Below are 13,215 nucleotides of genomic sequence, written 5' to 3'. Positions count from 1 at the left end.
GCCTGGGCCCAGGCAGTGTTGGTCAGTGCTGCTCAGCAGGCAGCACTGGACTGGACTGGACTGGATTACAGCTGATACAAGGTGTGAAGGAACAAGGGGTGGCTGTGGGCATGCACTTGCTGCCGCTGCCAGTGTTTATCTGCATGGCAGGAGGGCATTTGGGCGTTGCCAGGAAGGCGTTTTTATGTAGATTCCTCCTCTTTCAGCACTGCATTGTGGTGCAAGCAAAAGAAGCAAATCCTGTGTAGCTTCCTCTCCGGCCTTTATTCACCTCCCTCCCGCTTAGTAGCTGTAAATGTGTGTGAGCCTGCAGGGCCCCATGGAATTGCCTAGGAGTAGGCTGAATCAATCGCTGCAAGGGGTGAACAGCAGTATGGGACAGGCTCGGGCAAGGCAAGGGCCGCTCGGGTTATCGCTTCTCGGCCTTTTGGCTAAGATCAAGTGTAGTATCTGTTCTTATCAGTTTAATATCTGATACGTCCCCTATCTGGGGACCATATATTAAATGGATTTTTAGAACAGGGAGATGGAAATAGAGCTTGCTCTGTCCACTCCACGCATTGACCTGGTATTGCAGTATTTCCAGGACCGGTGCACCCTTCCCTTATGTGTTGACTAAAATCAGATTCCAAAAGTGCTATTTGTGTTTGCTATTGTTTTTGTCTTTCTGATGGGATCTCCCCTTTTAATCCCATTATTTCAACACCTGTTGGACAATGCATTTGTACAGTCATGTGTGATAATGAGCTCATTTATTAAATGCAATTAATTAATACATTGCCACCTCTTGTTGTGTGTGTGTGTGTGTGTGTGTGTGTGTGTGTGTGTGTGTGTGTGTGTGTGTGTGTGTGTGTGTGTGTGTGTCTTCTGTGTTTCTGTGTTTCCGGCATTTCACATTGGAACAGCTCATTCACCTTCCTTGTCTTCTCTCCGCCCTCCCTTTTAGGTAGGTTAAAGAGCTGCACCTGAGCCAGCCACTGATTGATTGATGCAGCACCACAGTCAAATAGTGGAGTGGAGTAGGGGGAACAGCAAACAGCCATTAAAGCAGCCCGCCCGCCACAATGGACCTACCTGTGTACACTAGATGGATGTGATGGAATGTACTGTCGTCCCTACATTTCCAAGAAGAAGTAAGAATTGCAGTTGCAACAAACCCTTGCTTGCCTACAAAGAGAGCAGCAATTTGGATTTGTTACTATGTTACCTGGAAGAATAACAAACTGTGCAAGGATGGAGGTTGTAGGAGCAAAGAGAAGTTGTCTGTAAAGTTGGTGGATGCCTATTTTCCATTTTGCAGTCCCTTGTCTCCCTCTTGTGGCCTCCTGGAGGCAAATAAATGTGCAAAAAAAAGACAGCCTGGCGGCCGGCTGTTGCAGTGTTGCCCTCTCAGGCAACACTGAGTGACTGACTGAGCCGCACCGTCTTATATAAAGTTCAGACGGAACTTTGCACGTGTCATAGTGGAGCCCTCAGGATTCCAGAGCCAGCTTTCTGACATCATAATGGGGCCTGCCTCAGAGATAGATAAAAGCCTGGGCCCAGGCAGTGTTGGTCAGTGCTGCTCAGCAGGCAGCACTGGACTGGACTGGACTGGATTACAGCTGATACAAGGTGTGAAGGAACAAGGGGTGGCTGTGGGCATGCACTTGCTGCCGCTGCCAGTGTTTATCTGCATGGCAGGAGGGCATTTGGGCGTTGCCAGGAAGGCGTTTTTATGTAGATTCCTCCTCTTTCAGCACTGCATTGTGGTGCAAGCAAAAGAAGCAAATCCTGTGTAGCTTCCTCTCCGGCCTTTATTCACCTCCCTCCCGCTTAGTAGCTGTAAATGTGTGTGAGCCTGCAGGGCCCCATGGAATTGCCTAGGAGTAGGCTGAATCAATCGCTGCAAGGGGTGAACAGCAGTATGGGACAGGCTCGGGCAAGGCAAGGGCCGCTCGGGTTATCGCTTCTCGGCCTTTTGGCTAAGATCAAGTGTAGTATCTGTTCTTATCAGTTTAATATCTGATACGTCCCCTATCTGGGGACCATATATTAAATGGATTTTTAGAACAGGGAGATGGAAATAGAGCTTGCTCTGTCCACTCCACGCATTGACCTGGTATTGCAGTATTTCCAGGACCGGTGCACCCTTCCCTTATGTGTTGACTAAAATCAGATTCCAAAAGTGCTATTTGTGTTTGCTATTGTTTTTGTCTTTCTGATGGGATCTCCCCTTTTAATCCCATTATTTCAACACCTGTTGGACAATGCATTTGTACAGTCATGTGTGATAATGAGCTCATTTATTAAATGCAATTAATTAATACATTGCCACCTCTTGTTGTGTGTGTGTGTGTGTGTGTGTGTGTGTGTGTGTGTGTGTGTGTGTGTGTGTGTGTGTGTGTGTGTGTGTGTGTCTTCTGTGTTTCTGTGTTTCCGGCATTTCACATTGGAACAGCTCATTCACCTTCCTTGTCTTCTCTCCGCCCTCCCTTTTAGGTAGGTTAAAGAGCTGCACCTGAGCCAGCCACTGATTGATTGATGCAGCACCACAGTCAAATAGTGGAGTGGAGTAGGGGGAACAGCAAACAGCCATTAAAGCAGCCCGCCCGCCACAATGGACCTACCTGTGTACACTAGATGGATGTGATGGAATGTACTGTCGTCCCTACATTTCCAAGAAGAAGTAAGAATTGCAGTTGCAACAAACCCTTGCTTGCCTACAAAGAGAGCAGCAATTTGGATTTGTTACTATGTTACCTGGAAGAATAACAAACTGTGCAAGGATGGAGGTTGTAGGAGCAAAGAGAAGTTGTCTGTAAAGTTGGTGGATGCCTATTTTCCATTTTGCAGTCCCTTGTCTCCCTCTTGTGGCCTCCTGGAGGCAAATAAATGTGCAAAAAAAAGACAGCCTGGCGGCCGGCTGTTGCAGTGTTGCCCTCTCAGGCAACACTGAGTGACTGACTGAGCCGCACCGTCTTATATAAAGTTCAGACGGAACTTTGCACGTGTCATAGTGGAGCCCTCAGGATTCCAGAGCCAGCTTTCTGACATCATAATGGGGCCTGCCTCAGAGATAGATAAAAGCCTGGGCCCAGGCAGTGTTGGTCAGTGCTGCTCAGCAGGCAGCACTGGACTGGACTGGACTGGATTACAGCTGATACAAGGTGTGAAGGAACAAGGGGTGGCTGTGGGCATGCACTTGCTGCCGCTGCCAGTGTTTATCTGCATGGCAGGAGGGCATTTGGGCGTTGCCAGGAAGGCGTTTTTATGTAGATTCCTCCTCTTTCAGCACTGCATTGTGGTGCAAGCAAAAGAAGCAAATCCTGTGTAGCTTCCTCTCCGGCCTTTATTCACCTCCCTCCCGCTTAGTAGCTGTAAATGTGTGTGAGCCTGCAGGGCCCCATGGAATTGCCTAGGAGTAGGCTGAATCAATCGCTGCAAGGGGTGAACAGCAGTATGGGACAGGCTCGGGCAAGGCAAGGGCCGCTCGGGTTATCGCTTCTCGGCCTTTTGGCTAAGATCAAGTGTAGTATCTGTTCTTATCAGTTTAATATCTGATACGTCCCCTATCTGGGGACCATATATTAAATGGATTTTTAGAACAGGGAGATGGAAATAGAGCTTGCTCTGTCCACTCCACGCATTGACCTGGTATTGCAGTATTTCCAGGACCGGTGCACCCTTCCCTTATGTGTTGACTAAAATCAGATTCCAAAAGTGCTATTTGTGTTTGCTATTGTTTTTGTCTTTCTGATGGGATCTCCCCTTTTAATCCCATTATTTCAACACCTGTTGGACAATGCATTTGTACAGTCATGTGTGATAATGAGCTCATTTATTAAATGCAATTAATTAATACATTGCCACCTCTTGTTGTGTGTGTGTGTGTGTGTGTGTGTGTGTGTGTGTGTGTGTGTGTGTGTGTGTGTGTGTGTGTCTTCTGTGTTTCTGTGTTTCCGGCATTTCACATTGGAACAGCTCATTCACCTTCCTTGTCTTCTCTCCGCCCTCCCTTTTAGGTAGGTTAAAGAGCTGCACCTGAGCCAGCCACTGATTGATTGATGCAGCACCACAGTCAAATAGTGGAGTGGAGTAGGGGGAACAGCAAACAGCCATTAAAGCAGCCCGCCCGCCACAATGGACCTACCTGTGTACACTAGATGGATGTGATGGAATGTACTGTCGTCCCTACATTTCCAAGAAGAAGTAAGAATTGCAGTTGCAACAAACCCTTGCTTGCCTACAAAGAGAGCAGCAATTTGGATTTGTTACTATGTTACCTGGAAGAATAACAAACTGTGCAAGGATGGAGGTTGTAGGAGCAAAGAGAAGTTGTCTGTAAAGTTGGTGGATGCCTATTTTCCATTTTGCAGTCCCTTGTCTCCCTCTTGTGGCCTCCTGGAGGCAAATAAATGTGCAAAAAAAAGACAGCCTGGCGGCCGGCTGTTGCAGTGTTGCCCTCTCAGGCAACACTGAGTGACTGACTGAGCCGCACCGTCTTATATAAAGTTCAGACGGAACTTTGCACGTGTCATAGTGGAGCCCTCAGGATTCCAGAGCCAGCTTTCTGACATCATAATGGGGCCTGCCTCAGAGATAGATAAAAGCCTGGGCCCAGGCAGTGTTGGTCAGTGCTGCTCAGCAGGCAGCACTGGACTGGACTGGACTGGATTACAGCTGATACAAGGTGTGAAGGAACAAGGGGTGGCTGTGGGCATGCACTTGCTGCCGCTGCCAGTGTTTATCTGCATGGCAGGAGGGCATTTGGGCGTTGCCAGGAAGGCGTTTTTATGTAGATTCCTCCTCTTTCAGCACTGCATTGTGGTGCAAGCAAAAGAAGCAAATCCTGTGTAGCTTCCTCTCCGGCCTTTATTCACCTCCCTCCCGCTTAGTAGCTGTAAATGTGTGTGAGCCTGCAGGGCCCCATGGAATTGCCTAGGAGTAGGCTGAATCAATCGCTGCAAGGGGTGAACAGCAGTATGGGACAGGCTCGGGCAAGGCAAGGGCCGCTCGGGTTATCGCTTCTCGGCCTTTTGGCTAAGATCAAGTGTAGTATCTGTTCTTATCAGTTTAATATCTGATACGTCCCCTATCTGGGGACCATATATTAAATGGATTTTTAGAACAGGGAGATGGAAATAGAGCTTGCTCTGTCCACTCCACGCATTGACCTGGTATTGCAGTATTTCCAGGACCGGTGCACCCTTCCCTTATGTGTTGACTAAAATCAGATTCCAAAAGTGCTATTTGTGTTTGCTATTGTTTTTGTCTTTCTGATGGGATCTCCCCTTTTAATCCCATTATTTCAACACCTGTTGGACAATGCATTTGTACAGTCATGTGTGATAATGAGCTCATTTATTAAATGCAATTAATTAATACATTGCCACCTCTTGTTGTGTGTGTGTGTGTGTGTGTGTGTGTGTGTGTGTGTGTGTGTGTGTGTGTGTGTGTGTGTGTGTGTGTGTGTGTGTGTGTGTGTGTCTTCTGTGTTTCTGTGTTTCCGGCATTTCACATTGGAACAGCTCATTCACCTTCCTTGTCTTCTCTCCGCCCTCCCTTTTAGGTAGGTTAAAGAGCTGCACCTGAGCCAGCCACTGATTGATTGATGCAGCACCACAGTCAAATAGTGGAGTGGAGTAGGGGGAACAGCAAACAGCCATTAAAGCAGCCCGCCCGCCACAATGGACCTACCTGTGTACACTAGATGGATGTGATGGAATGTACTGTCGTCCCTACATTTCCAAGAAGAAGTAAGAATTGCAGTTGCAACAAACCCTTGCTTGCCTACAAAGAGAGCAGCAATTTGGATTTGTTACTATGTTACCTGGAAGAATAACAAACTGTGCAAGGATGGAGGTTGTAGGAGCAAAGAGAAGTTGTCTGTAAAGTTGGTGGATGCCTATTTTCCATTTTGCAGTCCCTTGTCTCCCTCTTGTGGCCTCCTGGAGGCAAATAAATGTGCAAAAAAAAGACAGCCTGGCGGCCGGCTGTTGCAGTGTTGCCCTCTCAGGCAACACTGAGTGACTGACTGAGCCGCACCGTCTTATATAAAGTTCAGACGGAACTTTGCACGTGTCATAGTGGAGCCCTCAGGATTCCAGAGCCAGCTTTCTGACATCATAATGGGGCCTGCCTCAGAGATAGATAAAAGCCTGGGCCCAGGCAGTGTTGGTCAGTGCTGCTCAGCAGGCAGCACTGGACTGGACTGGACTGGATTACAGCTGATACAAGGTGTGAAGGAACAAGGGGTGGCTGTGGGCATGCACTTGCTGCCGCTGCCAGTGTTTATCTGCATGGCAGGAGGGCATTTGGGCGTTGCCAGGAAGGCGTTTTTATGTAGATTCCTCCTCTTTCAGCACTGCATTGTGGTGCAAGCAAAAGAAGCAAATCCTGTGTAGCTTCCTCTCCGGCCTTTATTCACCTCCCTCCCGCTTAGTAGCTGTAAATGTGTGTGAGCCTGCAGGGCCCCATGGAATTGCCTAGGAGTAGGCTGAATCAATCGCTGCAAGGGGTGAACAGCAGTATGGGACAGGCTCGGGCAAGGCAAGGGCCGCTCGGGTTATCGCTTCTCGGCCTTTTGGCTAAGATCAAGTGTAGTATCTGTTCTTATCAGTTTAATATCTGATACGTCCCCTATCTGGGGACCATATATTAAATGGATTTTTAGAACAGGGAGATGGAAATAGAGCTTGCTCTGTCCACTCCACGCATTGACCTGGTATTGCAGTATTTCCAGGACCGGTGCACCCTTCCCTTATGTGTTGACTAAAATCAGATTCCAAAAGTGCTATTTGTGTTTGCTATTGTTTTTGTCTTTCTGATGGGATCTCCCCTTTTAATCCCATTATTTCAACACCTGTTGGACAATGCATTTGTACAGTCATGTGTGATAATGAGCTCATTTATTAAATGCAATTAATTAATACATTGCCACCTCTTGTTGTGTGTGTGTGTGTGTGTGTGTGTGTGTGTGTGTGTGTGTGTGTGTGTGTGTGTGTGTGTGTGTGTGTGTGTGTCTTCTGTGTTTCTGTGTTTCCGGCATTTCACATTGGAACAGCTCATTCACCTTCCTTGTCTTCTCTCCGCCCTCCCTTTTAGGTAGGTTAAAGAGCTGCACCTGAGCCAGCCACTGATTGATTGATGCAGCACCACAGTCAAATAGTGGAGTGGAGTAGGGGGAACAGCAAACAGCCATTAAAGCAGCCCGCCCGCCACAATGGACCTACCTGTGTACACTAGATGGATGTGATGGAATGTACTGTCGTCCCTACATTTCCAAGAAGAAGTAAGAATTGCAGTTGCAACAAACCCTTGCTTGCCTACAAAGAGAGCAGCAATTTGGATTTGTTACTATGTTACCTGGAAGAATAACAAACTGTGCAAGGATGGAGGTTGTAGGAGCAAAGAGAAGTTGTCTGTAAAGTTGGTGGATGCCTATTTTCCATTTTGCAGTCCCTTGTCTCCCTCTTGTGGCCTCCTGGAGGCAAATAAATGTGCAAAAAAAAGACAGCCTGGCGGCCGGCTGTTGCAGTGTTGCCCTCTCAGGCAACACTGAGTGACTGACTGAGCCGCACCGTCTTATATAAAGTTCAGACGGAACTTTGCACGTGTCATAGTGGAGCCCTCAGGATTCCAGAGCCAGCTTTCTGACATCATAATGGGGCCTGCCTCAGAGATAGATAAAAGCCTGGGCCCAGGCAGTGTTGGTCAGTGCTGCTCAGCAGGCAGCACTGGACTGGACTGGACTGGATTACAGCTGATACAAGGTGTGAAGGAACAAGGGGTGGCTGTGGGCATGCACTTGCTGCCGCTGCCAGTGTTTATCTGCATGGCAGGAGGGCATTTGGGCGTTGCCAGGAAGGCGTTTTTATGTAGATTCCTCCTCTTTCAGCACTGCATTGTGGTGCAAGCAAAAGAAGCAAATCCTGTGTAGCTTCCTCTCCGGCCTTTATTCACCTCCCTCCCGCTTAGTAGCTGTAAATGTGTGTGAGCCTGCAGGGCCCCATGGAATTGCCTAGGAGTAGGCTGAATCAATCGCTGCAAGGGGTGAACAGCAGTATGGGACAGGCTCGGGCAAGGCAAGGGCCGCTCGGGTTATCGCTTCTCGGCCTTTTGGCTAAGATCAAGTGTAGTATCTGTTCTTATCAGTCCTTGTAAGGATAGATAGCTCGGAGAACCACTGGGGGCTATAAACACTAGCTTAGCGATCCAAGAGCGTTCCAGACGAAGCCGGCGACGAACTGCGGAGAAGAACCAGCGAAGACGACGATCCAGAAGGGAGAAGCCGCCATCGAGGAAGAAGCTCCGGGAGATCGCTGCCGGGAAGAAGAAGGAGAACTTCGGAGAAGAGCCGCTGCTGAAGGGGATCTTCGAAGAAGCTCGGCCGCAGAAGAAGAAGCTCGACGAGGAACCGCTGCGGAAGAAATTTCGTGGAAGAACCTCGGCCAGCAAGGAGAAGATTTGCATAGCTCCGCCCCCTTCGGGAAAGAGCTATCGAAGATCCTCCCCAAGCGACAGGAACAGCTGGAAGAAGCCATGGCCTCAACCAGCAACCCTGCCACCCAGAAGGAGAAGGCTGATGGACCAGGTGAGCCGGCCCAGGCCAGGACATCTCCTCCTGAAGCCTCCTCAAGCGGACAGGCCACCAGGAAGCCGAACCAGGCTGCTCCAACCCTGGAGCCCTGGATGAAGCAGACGGTGGCCCTGAAGCTGAAGGAGGTGGACGGGAGAGTGCCGGACATGACGGAAGAAGTGTTCTGCCAGAAGATGCTCCTGGACCAGGGCTTCGCTAAGCCGGAGACCATCAGCATCCAGGCCTTCATGACCGGGATGTTCTTCGTGACCTTCGCTTCGATCAACATCTGCAGAAGGTACTGGGAGATGGTGAAAGCGGCGAGGCCTGAATCCCCTTTCTCTCGCTTTGTGGGCAACTGCCCTGTCCAAAGAGAGGAAAGGCGGGTGACGGTCTCAATGCGGAACCCACACACCCCCGGCAAAGACATCACCACGCTCCTGAAGCGGTTCTGCACAGTGGTGAGGGAACCCACCCACATCCTGAACGGACTCGGCTTCTGGACTGGCAAGTGGTCGGTAATCGTCCGACTCAACAAGGATTCAAGCGCGGAAGACGGCCTCCAGCACCTGCCCCAGTCATTCTCGCTGGGCAACTCCTACGGCCTCATCTACTACCCGGACATGCCGCAGATCTGCAGGAGATGCAGCAAGAAGGGTCATTCGATGAAGGACTGCAAGGAGGACGCCTGCAAGAACTGCCGGGTAACAGGACACGAGACCAAAGACTGCCCGAAACGGACAATGTGCAACCTCTGCGGACAAGCAGCCCACTCTTACAAGGACTGCCCGAAGAGGGATCGATCCTGGGCAACTGTAGCAGCGAAAGCTCCAGCCAGAGGGAACCCCGCCCCAGCCAGAGCTCCAGCGGCACAGAAGACCGGGAAAAAGAAGGATGGTAAGAAGACGACAGTCCCTCCCCCCCCTCTCCCGGCCCTCCCTCGCCCTACCCTTCCCACCCTCCCTCGCCCGGCCCTCCCCACCCCCCCGTCCCCAACCCCTGTCACCCCCACTGAGGCTCTCACCTTCTCCTACCCACCCATCTCAGTGGTCCTGTCACCTGCACCTCTCCCAACCCAGCCTCCCTTCTCCCCAGCTCCAGCAGCACTAACATCTTCCTCTCCAGCTGCTGGAGTCCTCTCCCTGGAGGATTTTCCCCCTCTTGTCTCCTCAGGTGCCATCCAGAGGAAGAGAAAGGTGAGGGACAGCCCAGCGGCTGAGTCCTCAAAGCGACAAGTCGTGGAAATCTGCGAAGATTCCCTTGCGCAGCAGGAGGAAATGGAGCAGATGGTGGAGGAACTCGTGTCTGAACCTGAGGTCATCGACTTCACAACAGACATCCAGGTGGCTACAATCCTGGAACAATTTTTGTCAGAGGGCCTGCTGGATCTTTCGGACCCGCCAGGCGAGGAGGATCCGCCCGACCGGACTGGTAACTAAGGTGTATCGTTTGCACTAACCTTCTTTATTCTCCCCCATGGCTGCTAAACTTAACATCTTTAGCCTCAATGTGAGGAGTGTTAGAGATAGGACTAGATGTCAGATGGTGCTAACTTTTCTTTCCAAGCAGTCGAGTGATATATTTATGCTGCAGGAATGTACTCTCCCCTCTTCCAGGTCATATCATCACCTGGCCAGGCAGTGGACCCATGGCCCGTCCTACTGGTCTGGTGGGGGCGACTGTAAGTCTGCAGGGGTTGCCATCCTGATTAGGGGAAGCGTATTTACTGTTGACTCTGTCCAGGAGCTCGTCTGCGGCCGCTTGTTGGTCGTAGACGGTTCCTGGGCGGGAGAGCCGATTAGGCTCATCAACGTGTACGCTCCCCCTATGAAGGCTGAGCGCCTGGAACTATTCCAGACCCTGCGGACCCAGCTCGCCACCACTAGGGCAGTGGTGATGGCCGGGGACTTCAACTGCCCCATCGAAGAGGATGGACGAAGTTCCGGCACTTCAATCAAGCTGGATGTCAGTTCCAAACTGCTTATCGAGATGGTAACCGAAGCATCCTTGCAGGACGTTGTGGGCTCCATGGGGATCGGCTCTGTGAACTATTCATGGAGCCGACCCGATGGCTCACTTCGTTCTCGGATTGACTTTGTGTTCACCTCCCGGGCAGTCAAGCAGCATGGGCACTCCATGATCCCCTGCTTCTTCTCTGACCACAGGGCCATTCTCTTCCAGGGTGCCATCGGCCACGGTTTTCCTCCCGGCCCTGGCTCCTGGAAGCTGAATTGTGCCCTGCTGGAAAGAGAGGAGGTACTGGCGGAACTTAGAGACGCCTATATTGTTTGGAGGAATGATAAAGTTTTCTTTGACAAAACCTGTGACTGGTGGGAATATGTTAAAGTTGAATTTCGTTGTTTCTTTCAGGCAAAAAGTCGTCAACAGGCGTGTGAGAGGAAGAGAGACTTCAGAGAGATGCAGCGTCAGCTGCGATCCCTGCAAGACCTCCTTCAATGCGGCTGGGACGTCAGGAAGGAGCTGGAGGAAGCCAAAAAGGGCCTGAAAAGGCACTTTGAGGAGGAATCCAAGCGAATTATCTTTCGGTCCAAGGTGGAGAACCTGGAGAAGGGTGAGAAATGTAACTCGTTCTTTTTCAGGAAACTCCATGCCGGCCACACGCCCCTGAAGGAACTCCGAGATGAGACCGGAAACATGCATTCTGGGAAGAAGGAGGTGATGGGAGTCGTCACAGACTACTACCGAAGCCTCTACTCCCGGAAAACCACTGACCCCGAAGCCGCCGATAAATTCCTGTCAGGTATCACTAATCATCTTGATCCTGCAGGTACGGAGGCTATGGACGTACCCCTGACGGTGGAGGAACTGCTCTCTGCCGCTAAATCCTTCAGACCCGGCAGGACCCCGGGCAGTGATGGTCTCCCAGCAGAGCTCTATGTAGCGCTGGGGGACTTGATCTGTCCGGACCTGCTGGAGCTCTATGAGGAGATGGTGGTGGAGGGTAGAATGCCACCGTCCTTGAGAGAAGGCATGATCACGATCTTGTATAAGCGGAAGGGGGAGAGATGTGACCTGAAAAACTGGCGTCCCATCTCTCTCCTGAACGTGGACTACAAGATCCTCGCCAAAGTATTGACCAACAGACTGAAGGTTGTCATCGGACAGATCATCGGATCGGACCAAACCTGCGGCATTCCTGGCCGTAGGGTGGCCGACAGTCTTGCCCTGGTGAGGGACACGGTGCATTACATGCAAAGCCGCCGTACACACGCGGCCCTGGTCAGTCTGGATCAGGAGAAGGCTTTTGACCGGGTCTCTCACGAATTCATGGGTAAGGCTCTGCGTAGGCTGCGGCTTGGCAGGTTGTTCTGTTTGTATGTTAACCTGATGTATTGCGACATTTACAGCTCGGTGCTGGTGAACGGCTGGAAGACTGACCCCTTTCCTGTATCGTCGGGGGTTAGACAAGGCTGTCCTCTTTCACCTCTCCTTTTTGTTTGTGTTATAGAGCTCTTCGCAGAGGCTATCCGGCAGAATGGAGAGATCAGAGGGATCACCGCACCAGGTCCAGGACACTTCGAGGTCAAATGCTCGCTGTACATGGACGACGTGACCGTCTTCTGCGCTGACCAGAGTTCGGTGACTGCACTCGTCCAGACCTGTGAGGAGTTCGGACGCGCGTCAGGGGCAAAAGTCAACTGCGGGAAGTCGGAAGCCATGCTCTTCGGAAAGTGGTACCTGCCTTCTCCTGCCTCCTTCCCGTTTACTATCAAGCCGGACTTCATCAAAATTCTGGGAGTCTGGTTCGGTAAGGAAGGTGCAGCCCTAAAGTCGTGGGAAGAACGCTTGGCCAAAGTCAACCAAAGGATCGGACTGTGGAGCCTCAGACAACTCACTATTGAGGGCAAAGCAATGGTCCTGCGTAACGAAGTCTTGCCTGTGCTACAATACACTGCACAGGCATGGCCCCCTCTTGCCACCGTCTCGAGGGCCATTACCAGGACTGTGTTTCACTTCATCTGGGGCTCGAAAATGGACAGAGTAAAGCGGACTGTTATGTACAAGGAGCCCCGCAAAGGTGGGAAGGGTATACCCGACATTCCCACTCTGCTGCGGATCGCTTTTGTATGTGACTGTGTTCGTAGGACTCTGAGGACAGCAAACGGCTCTGCGGGCAAGGCCATGTCCCGCTACTTCCTCCTTCCCCTCTGGCGAGGTTTTGGCTGGGACAAGTGGGACAGCTCCTTCCCTTACAACTGGCACGCTCCCTGGTTCTACGGAGATGTCGTCCGGTTTGTGAGGGAGCATCAACTGGAGGGTCTTAAGCCCGACTTGTGGAAACCTAAGACGATCCACAAGCACATCAGAGCAAAGGACTCACTGGAGTCTGTTCCAGGGCTTCATGCCGACACGTTGGAGACTGTTTGGACTAACGTGTCATCTGGCAGGTTGACCAACGGGCACAAGGACATTTCATGGATGGCCATCCAGGGAGGACTGCCTCTTAGGTCATTCATGCATGCCCGCAACCTGTGCAAGACCCGGTACTGCCCCAGGTGCCCCTTCACGGAGGAAACATCTTTGCACATTTTCTGGCAGTGCCCCTTTGCACAGGGTCTGTTGAAAGCCTTGGAACATGAACTCAAGGACTCAGTACCCAGGAACAGACTGTCGTACCGCTCGGTACTTTATGG

The 13,215-nt window shown here is 51.1% G+C and overlaps 5 non-coding genes and 1 pseudogene across 5 annotated transcripts; all 6 read left to right on the top strand.

Moving 5' to 3' along the window:
- The first annotated feature begins 411 nt into the window (after positions 1-411).
- On the top strand, positions 412-602 carry LOC142697750 (U2 spliceosomal RNA). Its single transcript, XR_012865510.1, has one exon. It is a non-coding gene; the product is annotated as a U2 spliceosomal RNA (small nuclear RNA).
- Positions 603-1,944: 1,342 nt separating this feature from the next.
- On the top strand, positions 1,945-2,135 carry LOC142697748 (U2 spliceosomal RNA). Its single transcript, XR_012865509.1, has one exon. It is a non-coding gene; the product is annotated as a U2 spliceosomal RNA (small nuclear RNA).
- Positions 2,136-3,479: 1,344 nt separating this feature from the next.
- Positions 3,480-3,670, top strand: LOC142697747 (U2 spliceosomal RNA). Its single transcript, XR_012865508.1, has one exon. It is a non-coding gene; the product is annotated as a U2 spliceosomal RNA (small nuclear RNA).
- A 1,332-nt stretch (positions 3,671-5,002) lies between these two features.
- On the top strand, positions 5,003-5,193 carry LOC142697746 (U2 spliceosomal RNA). The gene has a single exon (XR_012865507.1). It is a non-coding gene; the product is annotated as a U2 spliceosomal RNA (small nuclear RNA).
- Positions 5,194-6,549: 1,356 nt separating this feature from the next.
- Positions 6,550-6,740, top strand: LOC142697745 (U2 spliceosomal RNA). Its single transcript, XR_012865506.1, has one exon. It is a non-coding gene; the product is annotated as a U2 spliceosomal RNA (small nuclear RNA).
- A 1,344-nt stretch (positions 6,741-8,084) lies between these two features.
- On the top strand, positions 8,085-8,186 carry LOC142697842 (U2 spliceosomal RNA; annotated as a pseudogene).
- The last annotated feature ends 5,029 nt before the right edge of the window (positions 8,187-13,215 follow it).

This window comes from Rhinoderma darwinii, assembly GCF_050947455.1.
Source record: "Rhinoderma darwinii isolate aRhiDar2 chromosome 5 unlocalized genomic scaffold, aRhiDar2.hap1 SUPER_5_unloc_9, whole genome shotgun sequence".
Taxonomy (NCBI): domain Eukaryota; kingdom Metazoa; phylum Chordata; class Amphibia; order Anura; family Rhinodermatidae; genus Rhinoderma; species Rhinoderma darwinii.
Note: the sequence above shows the minus strand (reverse complement) of the source record. Positions and strands in the feature narration are given on the sequence as shown.